Below are 21,881 nucleotides of genomic sequence, written 5' to 3' on the forward strand. Positions count from 1 at the left end.
TACTTCTGACAAACTCAATTCAAGATTATATGATGGTTCAGAAGCCCCTAGGAGATTCTGCAGGTAGTGGACTCTTTGAAAACCACATGAAGAAAACATTAGGAAGACAGCTTTTTACTTCTTAGGCCAAACTGACTTACTGGAGTGAAACTACACTTTGCTTGTAGTTCTATACCTGCCTCCCCCACCCCACCTTTTTAAAAAGTATTTTAGTCATTGCATAAGTAGAAAATCCAACAAAAGGAAGGGTTGTTTTAAACTTTTTCTCTCTTTCTTATTCAAAATAATCCCCTTCCCATCAGATCTCTAACCTTGTCTCTACAAAGCTTTGTCTTTCTTCTTGCAGGTGCAAGCCCTCACTGGAACACAGGTTGAAAAAACAGTCTGTTTCAGAAATCAGTTGCTAAATGTAGCCCTGCCAGAATGAACCCTCCAGCATTTTAAAATTTCATCTTGGAAAGTCTGCCCATTTCTTTACCTTCATGTTTGCAGATTTCACTGCTTTTCAGGAAATTAATTTATTCTTCTGCTATGCATTCTAAAAGAGAAATCAAGAGATCTTCATCAACTCTTTATGGCATAACCTGCCAACATCTGGCTACTGAAAAGAACTATCATACTGTGAAAACCAGCAGTCCCAAATGAGCAAGATGATTAAGAGTTAACTGAAGCACTTTCACCATAGCAGAAATTGGGTCAGATAATGAGTCTTTCCTCCTGTAACAGTCCCAGAGGTAAAGAAGTGGTTTGGCTATTGAATTACAGTAGCCTCAATTCAGCTACAGTATTATCTGCAATGTAAAATAATTATGGCATCAATGAGCAGAGGAAAACTTGAATCCTGAATACAGAAACAAAAGGGAGTTAATAATACTGAATATTTAATCTCTGTCCTAAAAGACAATTGCTTGGTGCTGCCTTCTCCAACCTGGTACTTTTAGGATGTGTGAGGATTATAACTTCTAGGTTAAGTGCCATGTGCATTGGCACATCTAACTGTTCAGAAGTTTCACACTGGTTTATTATCTTGCACAGACTATTAGTAGCCATGGCATGATTGAAATGAGCACAGAAGAGGTCTCTTTGTATGGAAACCTACCAGGAGGATTCCAACTTAAATTGGACCATTGAGCACAATTTTAATTAAAATGTGAAAGAAATAAAATATATTAGTATTTAATATAGCAGGGAGTTTTTTGAGGTGATAAAGTAGTTAGAAAAGGAAATCACTTGGCTACTTTGAACAAGGCATTCTACTCTAAATATGAACAATTTTATTTCAAGATGGACTCATGAATAATTAATATAGACTCCTGGCCATGATCTTGCCTAGCTTTTCTTGGCTCAGTTCCCCTGATTTCTGTATTTTTTTCTTTAAAATGAATATAAGAACATTACTTAGAATGAAGGCATATTTGGTGATTTTGTGGAAACTATCTTTTATCTCCTTGAAATGGTTTCTGTGTTAAGATTCATAATAAAGATTGCTCTGATTTTGCTGTAGTATAGTTCATGGCAGGCAGAAGAGAGACCTGAATATATTGATAATTCTCTGAAGTTATGGAACAGAACAGAAAGGGTTTCTGGCTCAGCCTTAATTTATACTGCAGAATGAAAAACCTGAAGTCATCCAGAGTAGATTTTGTTTCTGTGTATGGAAGAGCTGGGAGTACTCTTCATAGAAAATTCCTGGCCTCATAATCCTTTAATGCATCCTATATATGCATTTTGCAATCAGGCACTTTTGTGCCAATCATTGTTCAGTTTCACCCCCATCCTAGCTATGTTCAGGCCAAATGTATGCTTTATCAGAGTATATGGGGGTTGTAAATGACATCTTTTGGACATGGCTCAACTTGCGGTTCTCTAGTAGAACACAAAGTAGATACTGCAACCGTGAAGTCTGTCTACCTCTGGCATAAGTGGTATGACTGAAGCTCCCTATCGCATCCTGGATAATGGTAAAATTTAACTAGTGATTAAAGGAACCTGGAGAGTTCAGGTTAATATTTGGCTAGGTAGTGATAACAAAAAAATACCATTGTACTGACGGTAGGGCAGTTAGATATTACTGCTTTCTAAAACAAGAACATTAGAGGTTAATCTGGCAGTTGACACATCAAAGTTTGTCGGTAAGAAATTACTCAAACTTCTCTACTTTCTAAGATAGCTTCTTTACTGGCTATTCAAATATGATCGTTGAAGATATACTGAAGTTTCCAGATGATTAAATTGTGTCGGAAAAAGTTCTTCAGCTTTATACTTGTTTGGTTGATTGGATGTGTAAATATTCTGCAACGTTTCACTTAGCAGCACTGGATGAACCAAATCCAAAATCACTCTGATAAAACTAATGAAGTACATATTTACATTTATAGACAAGTCATACTTAGAAACAGAGACATTCACTATCTGATTGGACCATCTGAACCTAAAATAAGTTGTAAGGAAAAAATGCTACTTTACTTTTAAAATTTATTTATTTGGCAAAACGTTTTGGATACCCTAAGTATAGTTGTCTCTCTATATTTAGATAAATCCTGTTACATGAAGTTTTTAAGTGAGCTGTTTGTTTCATAAATCTCATAAACTACTGAGCCCAGTTGATGTTGTTCAGTACCTTCCTAATCATTAAGAAAGTTTTTTTTTTTAAACTCCAGAGGCTGAAATGGGCAGGAAATAAGAAAAGAAGATTGGTTTTCAGGCTGGCTTCTGCACACATGATTAAGACAAGTAGTTGCATTTCATAGAGACCATGATTCCAGGGAAGAGCTTAGCATTGTCTCCCTCCATATCTTTAGTCAGATATGCATAGTTTTGAGATACTTACAGAATAACAGACATATTCAGAATGGGAGACTATTGTATGTCACCCATAAAGGCACAAGTTATTTCTGCAAGAATTAACATGGCATTGGGCCTTGGAGATGAGTATAAGAAGAGTACATTAATAAATGGAAAAAATTATTTCACTCAAAGCATATGTATAGGCAGAAGAGAGAATGTTCTTTAGCACTTATCTGCCTCAAGCATCCATGGTTTTAAAAATATTGATTAATTTACTAACATAATTGGTTAATGTTCACTTACTGTATCATGTGAAGTTAATGGTTTTCTAAAGAAATGAAAAAAAATTCTTTTTTGAGGGGGTGGATGTCTCTTTTCTTATTTTAACTCTGTAATTATTGCTCTGATCTCCTGATCATCTAGATTCTTGCAGCCCACATATGATAATGCCTATATTTGAGATAGTGACCTTAATTAAATACATGCATATATACCCATCGTGTTATTCCATTTTGGGATAAGTAACATTATGCAGAATGCAGAAAAGAAACAGGAAATTGTAGGCCAAAGAAATTAAAGGCCTGAAGGGAAGAAACATACCTAAAACTAGTTTACATTAACACCATTTACTGTACCTGTCAATACCATCCTGTCTTTTCAAACCATCCTCGCTTCCGCAGCATCCATATACAGCTTCATATATTGCCTTTGCTTTTTAAACTTCTCATCTGTTTTTGAGGATCCCATCAACTTTATCAACCACAACTTGCTTAGTCTTTCCCTTGTTCTTGACCCATTTACTCTTCTTTCATATATTCCTTTTGCAATTCCGTTCTCATTCAGTCTCTGTAAACCATCTCAAAGTACTTCTTTCATATTGGTTACTCTCTTCTGTATGAAATCCACATTCATTTTTGAACTAATCTTTTTTATTATTATTATTATATATTAATATTAATATATTATTATTATTATCATCTATATACTCATTGAGTAACCCATTCCTACTGCAGTCAGCTTACTTTTATGACATACTGAGATCTCATTTCCACGTAAGAATTTGACAGAAGCTATTCATATATATACCCATTTTCATTTCCTTCAGAAATGTTTGTTACTTGTAACAAATCACATTGCTACTCACTATCTTTCTGCAATCATTTAGATGTCTTAAGAATTCTCCATCCATTTCCCCATCTTTTGTAAACATTCTACTAAGGTACAAAAATTAATTAACTTGTTCTATTTTTTTACCATCTTGGTACTTGGAAATTGTTTCCTCTATTTTCCCTGGCAAATTTCCTCCTTTAATAATTAATTTTTAGATACATACTCCTTGTTGTATCATGAGATTATCTAATATTTTTACTTCATCATTCCACCAAGCATCCTTTTTCATACTTCCCATTGGTGTACCAGCGCACAATTCTGTGGCACTTCTCACTCTATTCCAAGCAGATTCTTGTCCTCTTTTCTTACATCCACTTTCCATTCATTCTGTTGAAAGTTTAATCCATCTTCTCATACATTTTCAAACTGGAGTTGCATCTTCTTTTTCTGCATTCTTGTTTCACTCTCATTTCTTCTTCTTTTTGCTTTTCTTCCATGTCCATTCTGCCCACCGATCCATTCTTGATGCTAATAAAAAATGATTTGTCCCACATTCAGAACTTCTTATCTTAACATCCTTCACTAATTCTTTAATCTTTTATCATAAAAAATCAAATCAATCATGCTTTTACATTTATTTTAATTCCTTTATCAGGTATATGCATTAATAGCCTTATGCTTATACTAGGTATTTGAAACAAATATCCCTTTTTCTGAACAGCTACTAATCCATTAGTCACCATTCGCCTTTATTCTTTGGTGCCCAGAAGGCTCTGATCACTTTTTCTGCACACTCTGATCTTATTTCCACCTATCCATTCATGTGTAGTAGAATTTTTTTTTTTTGGAAGGTATCCATCCTGAAAGTTGCATATTTCTGGTTTTTACAGCATCTCCATTCACTAGAGTGCAACATTAACTAGCAGCAACCTATGGATTCCTACTCTTAGCATTCAAAACAACTTAGATTGACGCTAAGAAATGTGTCCTAAATGGCCCTCCTGCCCTTACCAAAAAACAGAATTTAGAACATGTTGTGCTACAAAATAAATTCCCACACAGTTTGGAAGATTTCAAACTTGACCACTCAAATAAGACTAAAAGAAGTAGATTTTATTGCCATTAAATTTATTTTCATGACCCAGATGGACATTGCAAAGGGAATTGCATAAGCATGGCTCTCAACTTTAGAGCTGATGGGTAAGTCTCAATGTCCCATAACATTTGATTGTTTTTTTAATAGATGTTTTATAGATCAAGTGACCCATTTATAGTCACATCTACAAGACATGATTGTCCATTTTATAATTGTAACTGTTTCTTTACAGCATAGTTGGTGCCAGAATAGCCCACTTCCAATCACCCTGGAATGATGGACCTAAATTGACTACCAAATAAACTATTACTCTTAAATGACACAATAAAGATTACTACATGATCTTCATGTGACAATGTATTCTAGAATGTTTCTTCCCTTTACAAAATGACAGAGAAGTGTAGACTACATTACCAACCTTAGTTGTGAAGTGCCACCTGTAGCATTGTCTGCTAATGGTAAGGACAGGACTGGTAGGTTTTGGCACTTTTTAGCCCGTATGCCACAAGTGCAACCAAAACCTAGTTTTACTCCAAGAATGATCAAGCTATTCTATGCAAGCTAGCATCTCTAATCTAGAGACTATCTTGCAAGCCAGCATACTGTTACCTGTATCCTGTCAGCTAGGAGATAAAAGTAGTATAGTGATACAAAGACTGGATGCACCATATTTTGCAAATATAAATTATGCTTTAATAACAGAAAACATTGACTTACATTCTTGTTTTAACTTATTTCCCCATGTCCTCTATAGATTAATACGTTTATTAATATGTGATGAGGATTGGAAACAAGTTCATCTTAATACTGAAATTTATGTTTGTTAAACTATTCTGGGAGAACTGAAGGCAGAGGTATGCTGTTGCTACATCAGTAGAGCCCAGATAAGTAGCAGCAGCTGATTTTGAAAAGCTAACAAGGTCAGACATGGCTAATACTTGGACAAGAATATAATGGCTATAGGCTAGACTGAGAAATAAAATGAAAAACCATCCTGGAAAAAAGCAGTGGCAAATCACCTGTTGCTAAAAAAAGACATCTCCAAGAAGTTACTAGGAGTTAAAGTTGACGTGATTGAGACTTTAATACATCAGCAGAAAGGTCACTGTATCAAGTGAATGTTCAATTAGGGGCAGAAAAAAATCACCATCAGAAAATATTTATTTATTAAATTTATAAGGCTGCCCAAGTCCACAGTAATTCTGGGCCGCACATAATATGAAAACAGTTTAAAACATCATCACACAAGAGATTCTGTCCTCCACCCCAGGCCAAGGCCTAGAGGTGGGAGAGCCAGTTTAAGGGCTCATTTAAAAAAGGGTGAGGGGTATATAAATCTCTGGGGGATATTATACAAGTGGACAGGTGCTATGACAAAAGGCCTGTTTCCTGGGTCTCATCAGGTGACACTGTTTAATTGATGGGACCTGGAGCATGTCAACTTTGCCTGATCATACCAGATGGGTAGAAATTACAGAAGACCAATGGTCTCTCAAATAACCAGGCCCTAAGCCATGTGGTCTTTATAAGTAATAACTGGCATCTTAAATTGCACCTAGAAGCTTTTTGGTTACCAGTGCAGTTCATGAAGTGAAGGTGTTATGTGGGCATACCATAGCTTGTCTATAATTGCTTGAGTTGCTGTATTCTGGATCATCTGCTTCCAAGTGGTATTCAGGACAGCCCCATGTAGAATGCACTTCAATAATCTGCATGCAAGGAGACCAAAGCATAAATGACTGTCTGAAAGGAATCCTGGTCCAGGTATGGATGCAAATGGTATACTAGATGAATTTGCGCAAATGTCTTCCTGACCATAGCTGCCATCTGCTCCTTGAGCAAGAACTGTGAGTCCAAGAAGTGCTCCAAATTGTGAATCAGTCCTGCAGGGAGAAGTGCAGTCCTGTTCAGAACTAAAGATGGAACGTTTCTGGTCCTAGCTGCTTCAAATACTCACAGCCACTAACACTTGTCAGGATTGAGCCTGAGTCTGTTCCTCCCCATCCATACCCATACAATTTCCAGACACTGGAACAAGACCTTGACAGCATCACTGGTTGGCTTGTGGTTGACTGGTATTATCCTGTATTGATGATACTTGAATCCAAATCAATGGATGATCTCACCCAGTGACCTCATAGAGGTATTAATCAGGATGGGTGAGAGCATCAAGCACTGTGGCACCCTACTTGTCAGGGGCCATGGGCTTGATGGCTCCACCCTTCCAACACCAACTGGATCTGACCACAGAGAAAGAATAAACTCTGCAAGACTGTGACCCATAGGTGTCCAGAAGGATACCATAGTGGATGGTACTGAAAGCCACTGAGAGATCAAAGATAGTTGTATTATCCACCTCCGAGCTCTGCCAGAAGTCTTCAACAAATGCAACCAATGTTGTTTCAGTAGTGTATCCTGGTCTGAAATCTGGAAAGTATCTAGATATCAGTTTCCTCCAGGGTCTTCTGAAGCCACAGAGGAAGTCACAGACCAACCCCCTTCTCAACAATCTTTCCTAAGAAAAATTTCCAGGTCTGTTGGGGCCAGCAATAGCTTCTTGACAAGAGATGTGTTACTGCCTGCTTTAAGGCAGGTAGGACTATCACCTCCCTCAATGAAGCAGACACTACTGCATGGACCCAACCACACATTACCTCCTGGGTGGTCTTCACCAGCCAGAAGGGCCATGAATCTAATAAACAGGTGGCTAGGACCCTGTCCACATCCTCCAGAGGTACAAGTTCAAACTTGTCCCAGCTTAACCAGACAAGACCTTGGTTCCATCACCTTGACAGGAGTTGCCCAATGCAAACTTTATCAAGCCTACCAATTTGGGACAGTACCATTGATAACACTGCCTATGCTGCTACTTTTAAAATAAAGTTAGTATTTACTTAAGAATAAGCTGAATTAACTGCTGCCTTGGAGGATAGTCAGTGGGAGCACAGGAGTGGCCTATTGCTGCTCCTGTGCTCTTACTCTCTGAGTACTCTGAAGTAGAAGTCAATTGTTTCAGCTAATTTCTATGAAAAATATTTTTATTTTAAAACGGCATGGACAACTCTAACTTCAGTTGTGGTTAGTGCAGTGCTTCTTTTTTATTAGGACTATCAGATCTGGGCTGCAAGAATCCAGGTGGCCATAGATGGCAAAAAAAGACTTGGAAGCTGCTAATTCTTTGCTGCCATCTAGTAGTCTTCTGGATTTTTGAACTCAATTTGGGTAACCCTCTTTTTAATAATCTCGCTAGCTAGCAGGTAGATGTGTAGTGAGGAGGCAGAAATCTTGCTTATTGTATAAGTTCTTCTCATTTAAGACAGTAATAGCTATATTTAGCCTCCATGTGTATAGTTCTACACATAATGGTCACTTTCTGCAGAAGTTGGATTATATGTATGGATGCCTACTAGGGCTTATATTTGATGTATTTGTAGTTGTACAGCTTGGTTGTCCATATCTCACATAATTGGCTAAATAGGTAATATAATTTTATTTTTTAATATTTTAATTTTTATCTCCTATTTTGTGTGTTTTTACAGTTTTTTTATTTGTAATTGTTTTTATGTATTTATTCTTTTTAATTGTTGTACGCCGCACAGAGTCACCTTGTGTGAGATGGGAAGCTATATAAATATGATAAATAATATCTAAATAGAGCTAGAGAACAGAATCAATCAATCAATCAATCAATCAATCAGTTTATTACAGTCATAGACCAGTATGATACAGTCATAGACCAGCTAAAAATGCACATAACATGTCTACTTAAAAGTCTTAGATATAATAATATCAAGTAAAATCTATGTCATAATTATAATTTGGCGGCCTAAATTCATTTATACATGAAGTCAAACGGCCTATCCTATAGTGTAATTATTACTCCTTAAATTATGATATCCTACAATTATTGATTGTTAGCTAAAATAAGGTGATGATAAAATGATAATATCTAAAATTGAAGTGTGTTGGTGACATTTCTGTCTGTTTTTTCATGGTCACCTACTTAGTCCACCCCTACCAAAATCAATTCCATTCAGCAAGGCCCCCTTCTCGGCCTTTTGGCTAAGATCAAGTGTAGTGTGTGTGAACAGTAGAGAATTGGGATTTTCATCACAAAGGGAAATGAATAACATAGAGAGGATAATTAATTCTCCTGTAAATAGCAACCCCTAGCGTTTACTAGTTGTGGATCTGATCCAGCATGGAAATGATTGTGGTGTGATCCATTGATTTTGATTTCAATAATCCTCACATTTGACACTGGACTAGTATCTTGCATTCCTAGTCTGTACAAGTAAGATTGTATTGCAGAATATTCCACTTTGCTAGTGAATGAACCAGAAGAGCCTTATCTCCTATCTACTGTTTATTTTAGGAAGAAAGATTTGAAAAAAATGATCTTCAGAGGCTCAGACTCTGTGTTTTCGCTCTGTCTTCTTTTTTAAAAATCATTTAATTTTGAGGTTTGGAATATGGTTTAGTTAATATCAGCATAAGTGCTATTTAATTTGTCATTCATCAGTGCAAAATTAAAGAACAGAGCATTTGCATGGTGGCTTTTTTTTGGCCTTGGGTGTCAAATACTCATCTTTGATCCCTGCAGGTCTACTAAAAGTAGCAGAGCAATGCACTGCAGATTTATTTAACACATATCTAAATAAAAATAGTAGACCTTTTTTAAAAAATGTGCATATCTTAGACAGCTTTCATTTTGCCTAGTACTTTTGTATAGAAGTGTATGGGAAAATGCTCTGGCTTAGAATTGTTGTTTGACTCCAAGTAATTGTTTGCAAAATATTACATCATTTGGACTTGTACATTACCCAAGTCTCACTTTGTCCCCTATTTGTCTTTCTTTTATTGTCCCAATAACACATTGTCCTTTAGGTGGCTTGAAGGGAACTTGTGTTTAACTTTTATAGCTTCTACTATGGAAATAAAAAAATGTTTTTCCTTCCTTTTTTTCTTTCCTTGCACTTTTTTTTCTTGTTTTTTTCTTTTCAGTCTTTTTCTTTAGATTTGACTTTTACTGTATGTAAAATTCTTAATAAATATAAATAAATAAAAAGGAAATTTAAAACATGTTTTGCTTTACATCATGGAGAAAAACATGTTTTTTGAGTGCCTGAAGTATCCTCTAAAGTGTCTCATGTGAAACTGTATTAATAGTTGCCTACTTTACTAAACAAATTAATAAAATATTATGCAGGAACATATGGTATAATTAGGAAGAACCTAATTAAAGTGTCTAAAGTGTCTCATGTGAAACTGTATTAATAGTTGCCTACTTTACTAAACAAATTAATAAAATATTATGCAGGAACATATGGTATAATTAGGAAGAACCTGCTTATATCTTAACATAGAGCCATAGGTTTCCAAATGCAAGAAATAGTAATGAAAGCATTCCTACAAGTATAAACTCTTCCTGTTTTCCTAATTACAGATAGCATTCAGACACCTGCAAACAGAGGGAGGCTTTGTTTTATAGAAGGCACAGTTCTTTATTGACATTCCTATACATGACTGTTGAACAGGCTTTTGAAGCAAATTAGCTTATGCATGTTAGTCGCAAGTATGTTTGAGATTTAAGCTATAAACTAACACAAATTATCTAACATTGTTCAGCAGAGACAATATACAGTATACAGCCATCTTCTCACTTGCAACTATAGTAACTTTACTTCTAATCTTATCTCTCACACACTTAATCATCATCAACAACAACAACTGAAGGGATATATATATGCACAATTCCTTTGAGTTGTGCCTGGCTCCTGGTGTCTCTTGCAACAACATAGAAGTGGTTTGCCCTTGTCTTCTTCCAGAATGTTTTTTTCGGTGGAGTCCTTGGTGCTCTCTGAACTTGGTTGTTTGCTTGCAGACATTTCATTACCCAACTAGGTAACATCATCAGTGTGAGTGGGTATGGAGTTTGCTTCTTGTTTATATAGAGTAGCTTTTTTTATATGGTAGTTTTTTTCATCAGCAAAGTCACCAGGTGAGAAGTGGCAGTATAGACTTATGTAAAAAGTTTCAGTGCAAGCAATACAAAATATATTTTATTAATTACTATGGACTCTTGCACTCATAATTATGTCTTAATATATGTCAAATTAAGGATCAAATATATTTATTTCAAGTTTACAGATGCATACGTATAAAAACATCCAGGGACATGTCAGTATTTTTCACCTCTCTCTTTTACCTACTTTGAATTCACCAACAAGGATGAGTTGAACTAAGAACTAATTTCTTGAATTGCCTAAACCTATCAGGATTTATCTTGCTATTCCTTCGCCATGCATCTCAGATTCAAGTATAAGCTCAGTTTCAGTCACTGCAGCCAGGCATATTCCTGGCTGGCATGAGATTCATTCAAGGTTTGCTTTTTGGTATGGAGCCAAAAATATGGAAGGGACACTAGTTTCTCTAATGTTTTGGAGTAAAGACTATGAGGTTTTCTCTTCTTTTTTTAGAATGTTTGCATACCTGGAAAACATTTGGAGATTATGCACCATTAAAACCTTAAGAGATTTGAATAAATATTTAGAAATTATTATTTACTATTAACTGTTGTTAATTTATTATTACCTGTTCAAAGTTCTACTTGGAAGGCATATATGCATACATATATACATATACATACAAACGTGTGTGTGTCAGCAATCTAACTATTGTAACATATATTTTATTTACATCTGACTAAAAATTAACTTGGAAGAATCTATAATGATAAAGCCAATAATACTATTTTTATTCTTCTTGGTATTTCCTCTTTCTAGTACATTTTGTTGTTCTGTTCTCATAACTAATTTACCAGTTCCTTTCTTATTTAATTTTGCATTAATTACTGCAGTATTTTACTTCTTAGTCTTTTGCTTCTGAGTTTCTTCATCTTAGTTTTCATTCCAAACCCGTATGGTTATCTGATTTCTATTTTTATTCCTTTTTGTTATTTGTTAAATTTATGTTTTTATATACTCAGATAACAAGCTGTAATGATGCCAGAATGATGTCATTGCACAAATGAGGCAATTATATACTTGTTACATAACATTTGACACATCATGTAATTTATATCATGACACATATTGTGGATGCCCCTGATAATCACTGAATAATATGTTAAGCTTTCATCTTAAGACAGAGATTCTTAAGCTTTGTGACAACACAATTCAGTAAAATAATAAATAAATCAGTCCAACCCTCTGGGAATTTCCCAGGCAAAGCAGCATCAACTTTTGATAGTGCTCCCATTCTGTGCGAGGGCTTGCACAGGCAGTATGGGAGCACCATCAAAACTCACTGTGCGTTTGCCCAGCAAATCAGGAGAAAGTTTTGAAAATGCTTTCACTTTGCCTGTATAAACCCACTCACCTTTAAAAAAGGAAATTGTGACCTTCTACCAACAAAGTTGAAGGGTCACAGTATGTAGTTTGAGGCCCCATGTCCTTAGGTATTTTTTTAAAAAGTAACTTATAATTTTAATATGTAACAATGTGTATTATATAGTGATTTGGGTAAGTCTATTCCCAAAAGGAATCAATAGTCAAAATTTTCATCTATCAATTGAAATATGAAATAATATTTTATGCAACAGCATGTATTCATATAATTCTGTATCTTCCAAGATTTGTATATTGTCGTTTTCAAATAAACTCTTTTTAGATACCCCACAGACATTTCTATAACTGTATGTTGAAGTGAACATATTCCTCTTTGTGCAAATATCTAAGAATTACTGAAATGCTTTTTTCCTACATTCATTTGTTTGATCCTGAGCCAGAAGGGATATGGTGAGATACAGTTTATGATATCAGAATCCATGTACTTATCAATTGAGATGTTTGAACTCCAATGTTACTGAACATTATTTATAAATTAAACGTTTTCATGGAAAAGTATGAAAATAAAGTTTCAGACTGGTATGCCTATAGCTTCTTCATGCTTTTGCTTACATTGTATAGTTGGTATTGAGATGGTTTTGAATGAGGAGGAGATTCAGATTTTCCTGAGGGAACATTAAAACATTTGATTTCCTCCATTGCACTTTGAAAAGAAAAAGTCCAGCAACATATGCATAATGTGGAGCAGTTGATCAAATTTCTTGTCCCTGGGTGCTCATATATATGAGCTCCAAGGTGGGGGCGAAGCATTTTATTTAGTTGTTACATTTTATACCTTTCCTCATGGGAGGTCAAGACAGGTGATATTGGAAATCTGTCCTCATTTTATCCTCATAGTAACAAACCTGTGAAGCAGATTAGGCTGTGAAATATTTACTGACCAAAATCATCCATAATCCAGGGAGGAAGATCTTGTTCAGCGTACTTCAGGAATAGGAGGAATGGAGGTCTATAAGGCCAAAAAAACCTCAACTTTCATTAAAGGTGAGATCTGTGAGTCCATTTCACACACTATAACAAGTATAAGAATAATCACATTGTTTCCCTTCTTTTAACATACTGTATGAACTAACTATTGTAGTTCCAGGGAATAATGAGTAAGGAAGTATGTTTCATGTCATTTGCATGAATTATTTTGTTCTCAAGCTAATCAGACATTTACCTGATTGCATTAGCATTTCATAAAGAATCTTAATTAGTACATCCTATAATAGTATTTTCATTTGTTGATCATGTTGACTTTCTAGCATCTTATCTTTTTTCCCTGTAGTATGCATTTACACTGTCACCTTGGCTTGTTAGAGAGAAAGTTTTTTACCTTTTGTATGATGAATTGGAGGTATTAAACTTTTCTTATGACCTTTCTTTGTTCCTGAATATATTCCATTTTTCCACTCCTGGAGAAGTGTCAGTGAATAATGTTTGTGGTAGAAAGTAACTTGCAGTTATGGAGATGTGATAGATAGAAACAAATCCATCTCTCAGTCAAGCATTGCAGTTATTAGAACTTGTTCTCCCCATAACTTTTGGGCATAAAAGTAAGTTTCCTAAATCAGTTCTGACTTAACCATGGCTAAAGTAAATCAGCAGTTCCTACAACCAATAGAAATGAAATCTGTGTTGAGTTATGGTTTCAAAAACTTTTGATGTAAAAAGAAAAATCCATGATATCAAATGTCAGTTTAAGCTTTGATTTATTCTGGAGGCTTCTAAAAAGAGAAGGCAGAGCAATTTATTCAGTAGAAAAGAGATACTTATAGAAGAAAGTATCCTATTTGATAACCTCTTCACATTTGCTTAAGCAGGGTTAAGAAGATGGCAGTATTATGACTGAAGGAGCCCATGGAGTTCTACTTGAACTGAAAATTTAACTGAAAGGCTATTTAATTTTGGCAAACTCCTACCTCTTTTTCTTTTCAGCACCTTTGAACACTTGACAACAGTTCAGAGTTACTGAATGCAGAACATCCCTTTTTTATATATCAGCAGGCTGTTGCCATTCAGGTCACATTTTGTATTTCATTGTTTATTTCATAGATTGAAAGCCTTATGAGTAGAGCAAAAATACCTTCTCATTAACTTGTTTTCTGTGGACATGTAATTCATGACTTGAGGAAGGATGGTCACATACAGCTCTGGACGAAAGACACCTGCTATTTCTGCATGAAAGGACACGTCATTATAAATTTTCAGGCATTTGTCTTGTCAGCTTAAGGATTCATGTTTGATAACAGGCTTGAGTAAGTGGGTGAGTGTATTTATGTGTCTGAAGTGGCAAGTGCCATCGAATAATTAGAGCTACAAAGATATACTGTTTAGTTTTCTCACCAGAAGAAAGCAAGTGGGAGCTTGCTCTCTTCTGGTGCCAACAGCTGCTGCCCACACAGCGCTGACAGCTGCCACCTTCACCCGGGGAGCTGCCACCTGCACCACCACCCTATCTTCTCTGCAGGTTCCATCCCACTGACTCCTCCCCGGCTGGGCCCAGCAAACTCCCTTTGGCAGACGAGCCACCAGCACCCTGCTGTGCTTGGTGCGCATGTCCCAGATCATGCCCTCACCCGGTGCCTAGATCCTGGGCCAGCAGCATGAGGAAGAAGATGGTGAAGGTCAGCTGGGGGTGGTGGGAGGCAGCAGGGGTAGGCAGAGGCAGCAGGGCAGTTAAAAGGGCAAAGATGGGGAGATAGGTGGGTGTGGACTTGGAGTGTATGCTGCATTTGTAAATGCGAGCCATTTGCCAAGTGCCCAAATTTTGATCATGTGACCTTGGGGGCACTGCAGTGGCCATAACTTTGAGGACTGGTCATAACTATCATTTGTTCACTGTTGTAACTTTGAACTGTCGCTGAATGAAGAGTCATTAAGCAAAGACTACCTATAAATTTCTGGGCAGCATCTTTAAGCCCTTTCTTAATTCTAAATAATTGCAGTTATTTAGAAATATAGACAGATACACATATACTAAGCTAGAAGCATGTCTTGCAAATATGTATGTGCCTGGAGAAGCTCTAGACTGCACAAATCAGTAGAAAAATAAATAATCCCGTTAGAAGCCATTTTAGATTTCATGCTGAGGCTGTACTTTCACTGCATCTTATTGGTGAAAGCTGCCAAGAGGAGGCTGGAGAGGTCAGGCTTGCTTTGCAGAGCTGTCAGTCATCTTGCTGAGAAAAGATGATTGGAAAATGAAAGTATTTGCTGTTCGTTTAATGAAGGGGGAAGAACCCAACATGATGTTTTGTACTTAGTTTTCTGTCAAATCCTATGAATCCACAGGAAGCCCTGGTTACAATCAATATTGTGCTATAAAATTGTAACATTTTAATCCTATTAATTATTCAGTAAAGACAAAGTCTTCCTCAATTGACCTTGACTCATGAAAACTACATAGACATATCCAGGCTGTTTTCTTGGCAACTGCACAGAAATGGTTTTGTTACTGCCTACTTCCAAGTTTTGTTTTTGTTTTGTTTTCATTTCCAAGTCTTATGTACAGCTTTGGAAGTTCCTTGCTGGTTCCCATCCAAGCCCTAGGATACTTAACAAAATACTAACATACTTAACATGCTTAGCTTTTTCAAATTGACATTTTCAGATAAAGTTATTGATGCAAGTAGGCTACTTAATCTTTCCAGGAGTGTGTGCATGCATGTCCATGCACAGGGATTCGGTCGGTTGGTCCTGTTGCCTCATGCAGAAGTTCTTGAGCCCTTCCCCCACAGCTATCTCAACAGGGAGAGGAGGACATGGACAACTGGAAAGGAGGACGAATGGGGGGAAAGGAGGACAAACTAACTGTTTAATTTTCTTGGCATCCTCAACAAAAATTACAGTGAAAAACCGAAAGAAGGAGGAGGAGGAGGACTACTACTACTACTTAGGCCTACATGTATATGAAATTACTTTTTTTAGCACCAGAAAGACTGTTTTTTTCAGTTGCAGGAATGTGCTGGAGCCAGTTAAGAGGCAGAAGGCTTCAGCTGTAACTGATTAAGGTCTTGTCAATTTCAGGCAGCAGCATAAGCCAGCCAGAGGATACTAATCAACTAATTAAGGTCACAGAGTGGGGCTTGTTAACTTGCAGTTAGCTTATTGGGTGGAGAAAAGCTGCTCAGGAAAAGATAGCTTGTAGATACTCAAAAAGCTGGACAATATTTGATTTTAAGGCTATGCCTGTTGGACATGAGGACAAAAAGGGGTACATGTCCTGGATGTCTGGTAACCCTACCCACAGCCCCTACTGTTCCACCCTCCAGCAATCCTGGGAAAATCCCTGTATATACTTTTACTCAGAAAGAAGAGAGTGAAAAAAAATTCCTCTCTTAGCTTTCTTGACTTTTCTGTAGGTAGCAGAATGAGGGGGATGCATGGCAGGCTAAATTCCTTGTCAGAATGAGACTATTGATTTCAGAAGGTACAACCTGTTTATTATGTAGATTAAGGTTAAGGAAGTAACTGATAGGAAGGGGAAAGGAAAATATCATGAACACTGCAGGCTTTAAATCGCAGTTAATTTTCCAGGCAGGAATGCGCATTCACACTCAAACAAGAAGGTAGGACAAAATAGGACTGAGCGAACAAAGAAATGGCGCAGATCAACCCATAATATAAATCAAAGAAAAGGGATCCTAATCTGTATCAGACTCCACCTTTCTTTGGATGGCTCTTTTCTTCTGATTTTTTAACCCTTTTTTAACCTGACTTTTTAACATTGGGGCACTTTTCTTACTTGGTAGGCACTTTCTTACTCTTTTCTAGGGAGGGAAGACAAAAGGACAAAGGAAAAATGGATTTGGACCCCCCCCTTTTGCACTTTTAAAAATTAGCTAAATTTAAAAACAAAAAGAATAGACTGCATTATAAAAGAAGAAAAGAAAGCTAAAAAAGAAACAAAAACATACAGGGCATATATTCAACCCCCTCCCTCACCTGTTGGTTCCGCCTCCTGATTGGTTCCTCCAGGTTTGTGTTTCCTGGCTTTGCTAATCTCAGTTCACTATCTAGATTGACAGGTTTATGTTTGGCTGATTAACTCTTTCATCTCTGAACCTCTTCGAATGTTTCTTCTCCATATGCACACAAGTAGGCATTAAATAAATGCATACATATTACTATGATTATTATTTTAAAAACAATCCTTTTAATCCGTTGATTTCATCTACATACAAGGCACGGGCAGCATGCACCACTACCAAAATGTATTTGAGTTTTTAAGTTGATTGTAATACATATTTTGTCTTGGGCAAAAAAGAAAAAAAAAGTAGAACAAGGTAGGTAATACGAAGAGCAAATTAATAACCATCCTTGCTACTTTCATGCTGAGAAGCTGGGCTACAGCAGGATATCTCTTATTAGCTTTTTTGGGACAATTTGTTTTATAAATGTTATTTTGGATTTTTCCTTCCAGTATATTAAAGTGTTTTTCATATTTGCATACATAAATATAGGCAAAATTTGATGACAGAGACTTGAAAAATAGTATGATTTTCCTGATAATGATGGCAAACATTGATAAGGCCTCGTGAGGTAGAGAGAAAGGAAACACACAGAGAAAATGGAATTATTTTTATAAAAGAAAGAAAATTATACTAATTTTAAATAGTAGAAAGCAGTTTTGAATCAAAGTAGTAATATGCTGGGATTTATGAAGAAATATGCAGTCAATATGAACTTCTGGAAGATTTGGTTTAAAAGTTACACAAGAGAGGTTTTCAAGGACAGTGCAGTGATTTGGATTTCAAGGACAAAATGTGATTTGGAGTGCATTCCCATAGCATCTCCTGGGAATATCATAAACACATATTTTCTTAAGATCAAGTGTTGCCTGTAGAGGGCAGCCATGCATACTTGGAAGCTTTAATGTGCTCCTGATAGGCACAACATGCACACCCACATAAACTTTGAATTATTTACCCTTCAAATCTGGATCTCTGCACTCCTCTAAAGTGTACTATATTTTCATGTATTTGCTTTAAATAATATATTCAGGAAAGATTTTTTTCCCTCTTAAGTAGTAATCTCTTGGTGCTTGTGCCCTCCAGCTGTTTTCTAGAGAATTAATGTTGAAATTGAAGTATGGGGAGGAGAAATTCTGTATCTGTAAACTATACTACTAAGAATGTCATGGCTTCCCTTAAAATGCGTTCTCTCTAGCATACAAAATGTGATGGGCACATTCATGGCTGCATTTTGTGCCTATTTATAAAATGGCTATCTTCATAGGCATGGCCAGGCACAGGGGATCTATGAAGCATAAGACAAATTATCCTCACAGGATGCTTCTTCATCACTGAACTCTGTCTCTCCATCCTATTTCTCATTTTAGGTTCTGCTTAACACTTTCAAGCCCAACAGTTCTGCGGCATGGAAAAAGACTAAATTTATTTTGATTTCATTTACCGTTAATTAAATATAATTAATAGGATTACTCTTTGGTCATATATTTAATACTTTCATTCTTGGGTTGCATTTAAAATTTCAGTTTTGGTAACAACACTTGAAGGACTCAATGTCTATATAATTATGAGGGTTTGAACTGATGCTAGGCCATAGAGACAGAACAGATCCTGTTGGTGTATTTAACCATCCTGCTGCCCAACATCATGTTTGGATAAGCAGAAGTAGCCTCCATGGAGGTTTAAGAGAATATTAGGATAGCTGCTTGGAAGATTTCAGTATCTATACTCAAAGCTGCCTGTTGCAACTTAAGATTGCATGGCCAACATGACAACTACCAAAGCAGATAGAACCCCTAAATTGTTATGGCGAGTCTCTAATTTTCTTCATCCATAAATTATTGACTACAGAAAATGATTCACTATCTTATTTTATGTCAGGAGTCAGTAGGGTTGGGTACACGTAGATGGCTCCAGGTCTCATCATAGGTTATGCCAAAATCACTCCTTCTGAGCATGCTACCTAGTACTGCTTTCCTGATTAGCACTGCAACTGCTGCCCCTCCATTCACTTTTTTCCTTTAGAAGAACTTATTTCTTAAATCTGAATTGTGAACAGCAGAGAAATGAGCCAGAAATAGGGAGGTCAACTAGACAAGGCAGACGGAGGAAATTGGAAGGCAAAGCCAGAGAATATTACATGGCATAAGACAGGAATCAGATTAAGAATCTAAAACAAATAGAAGCACAGACAGAATGTGTTGCTTGAAAACCTGCCTTCTACCTAGAAATATTCACTTTCTAGTCTGGGTGAGTTAAATCAATCCAAAAGGTTCTTTATAAAAACATTCTTCTGTACCGAGAAGCTACTGAAAGGGAATTGAGGGAGCTATATTTAATTTCAGTTTTTATCATCATTGTTGGGAGACTGCTAGACTTTGGGTTGTGATAGGTGCCATTTTAGACCTCCAAAATGCCATGTAATATGTCAGGCATTGCGTATTGTGGGATTTGAGATAAAGGTCATCTTCTATGGCTCTGATCAGTTTCAGAGTATAGCTACTGCCTGAAAAATAGATATGGGGAGGGACTGACAATTTCATTTAATAGTGCCAGTGGGAATTTATTAGTACCAGGTATCCATTGGTGGTACTGTTTTGAAGGTGCAACAGAATCTAACACCAGCTCATCAAATCCATAGCTTCACCTGGATTTAATGAAAAGAGGCAGCTATAATTATGTTGCTGGTATCTCACTCTAAATGTCTTGGTATCACGAAAAGTAAATTGTATTATACACTACAGATATAGAAAAATAGCAAATAAGAAAATAGTAAAATATAAAAAGCATGTAAAAGTACATTTACTTCCATCTCATTCTATCTTTTTGAAAATATTTCTAGTTTTTTCTTAAATACATTGTTAAATGCTTTTTTCTCTCCAGTTCTTTCAGATCATATGACAAAGTTTCCCTACAGCCCAGATGGTTTTGCATTTACTAGACAACGTGCTATAACTTGTATCTGGAAAAAAAAACTTCTTTATTAAACCTACTGAAACTTATCAATGAAATGGGAATGTAAGGATGTCTATTAAAGAATAGTTGGGATTAATTTGGATGGATGGTTTTTCAGGAGGATGTCCAATAAAAGTTTTGGACTTATAATGCTAGTCTCATATTTATAGTATGAACAACAATGTGTTTAAATTCATAATTCCAAGTCAGTGTAAATTTCAACTTTATCACAAAAACTGACTGGACTTAAAAATATTACATTGGCTAGGTTTCCCATTGGTTAGTTTTAGACTACCAAAATAATGTTATATATTAAAAGGCTGTACACACACATACATATGCAAGTTAGCAATAAATTAATTCAGAAAGTGAAGCTATGATTAATTCTGTATTGCTCTTAGCTCATTTCTGTGTTTTAGAAGCATGCAGATATACTTATCAGCATGACTATTTTTAGTGCATGACATTTGATGGTACTTGTTCCATCATAATAACTTGTTAATGCTTCTGTTCTGTTACATATACTGTATTTAGTAAATGTGTATCGCTAATGAGAAAAATCTGATCATGTATTTTAATTGATTGGATTCAATAATTATGTTGCTTATTCCTGTAAAGCAAGTTTTGGATTTTTAAAAATATCTGGCCTTAATTTGTTCTCTAGCACCATTTGTGTTCAGCAATTGCTTGAGGATAAAATAAATCAAATGCACCCAGTTTGGGCAGTAATGTGAGTAAAAGATGGACTAGACAAGCTTATTACACTTGGTAAGGTTCATGGAAGTAGAAAGACAAAATATATGTGGTTGGGCAGGACTGAAAATGTGACTGGAATGCCTTTGAAAGTGCTGTGAATTATAACTGGGGACAGACTGAGATTTTTCCATTATCAACAAGACTTGGGCTACCTTGATAGCCTTTTTTTTCCTGAGACTCCCAGCAGCTCATTGTAGGACAGCTACTGAAAAAATGGCAAATAAGTGATGAAAGAAAATTATAAATGGAATATATCCCATCTTAGACACAAACCCAGCTGGGTAACCTTGGGCCAGTCACTCTCTCACAGCCCTAGGAAGGAGGCAATGGCAAATCATTTCTGAAAATCTTGCAAAGAAAGCTGTAGGACTAGTGTCATAACAACAACACTGTAGGATAGGCTGGTCTGAGAGATAGTATCTATTCTAAAGATGCCCACTGAAATTTCACGTGAGAACAAAATGCTTTTCAGCATTTTCAAAAGCTTTTCAGATTTGGTTATCTCATGTAGCTTTAGAAGATAGATACAGTGGAACCTCGGTTTACGAACTTAATTCGTTCTGTGACTCTGGTCGCGACCCGAATTGGTTGCGACCCGAAGCAAATTTTCCCATAAGGTTCAATGTAATTACTGTTAATCTGTTCTGGCGTGGAGGACAGGGAGGCGGCTATTGCTTGGAGGGAGAGACCCCCTCCCTACGACCACGTGTCAGGGGTGGAAAATGGCTGCAGATCACGTGTCAGGGGCGGAAAAATGGCCGCGGACCACGTGTCGGGCGGAAAATGGCCGTGGACCACGTGTCAGGGGTGGAA

The 21,881-nt window shown here is 36.4% G+C and overlaps 1 protein-coding gene across 12 annotated transcripts in view; it reads left to right on the forward strand.

Annotated features, from left to right (window-relative positions):
* The window catches only part of SHANK2 (SH3 and multiple ankyrin repeat domains 2), a 395,084-nt gene that overhangs the window by 11,167 nt on the left and 362,036 nt on the right, over nt 1–21,881 (forward strand). For 2 of the 12 annotated variants that reach the window (XM_088145800.1, XM_088145799.1), the window contains exon 2: nt 13,304–13,386. The exons of the other annotated variants lie outside the window; for them this stretch is intronic. The gene's annotated coding sequence lies outside the window, so the exon portion shown is untranslated. The remainder of the gene's footprint in view (nt 1–13,303; nt 13,387–21,881) is intronic. 12 annotated transcript variants of the gene reach the window in all.

This window comes from Python bivittatus, unplaced genomic scaffold (genome assembly GCF_059951505.1).
Source record: "Python bivittatus isolate LINGU-HERP-01145 unplaced genomic scaffold, Pbiv_v1 ctg000480_np1212, whole genome shotgun sequence".
Lineage (NCBI taxonomy): Eukaryota > Metazoa > Chordata > Lepidosauria > Squamata > Pythonidae > Python > Python bivittatus.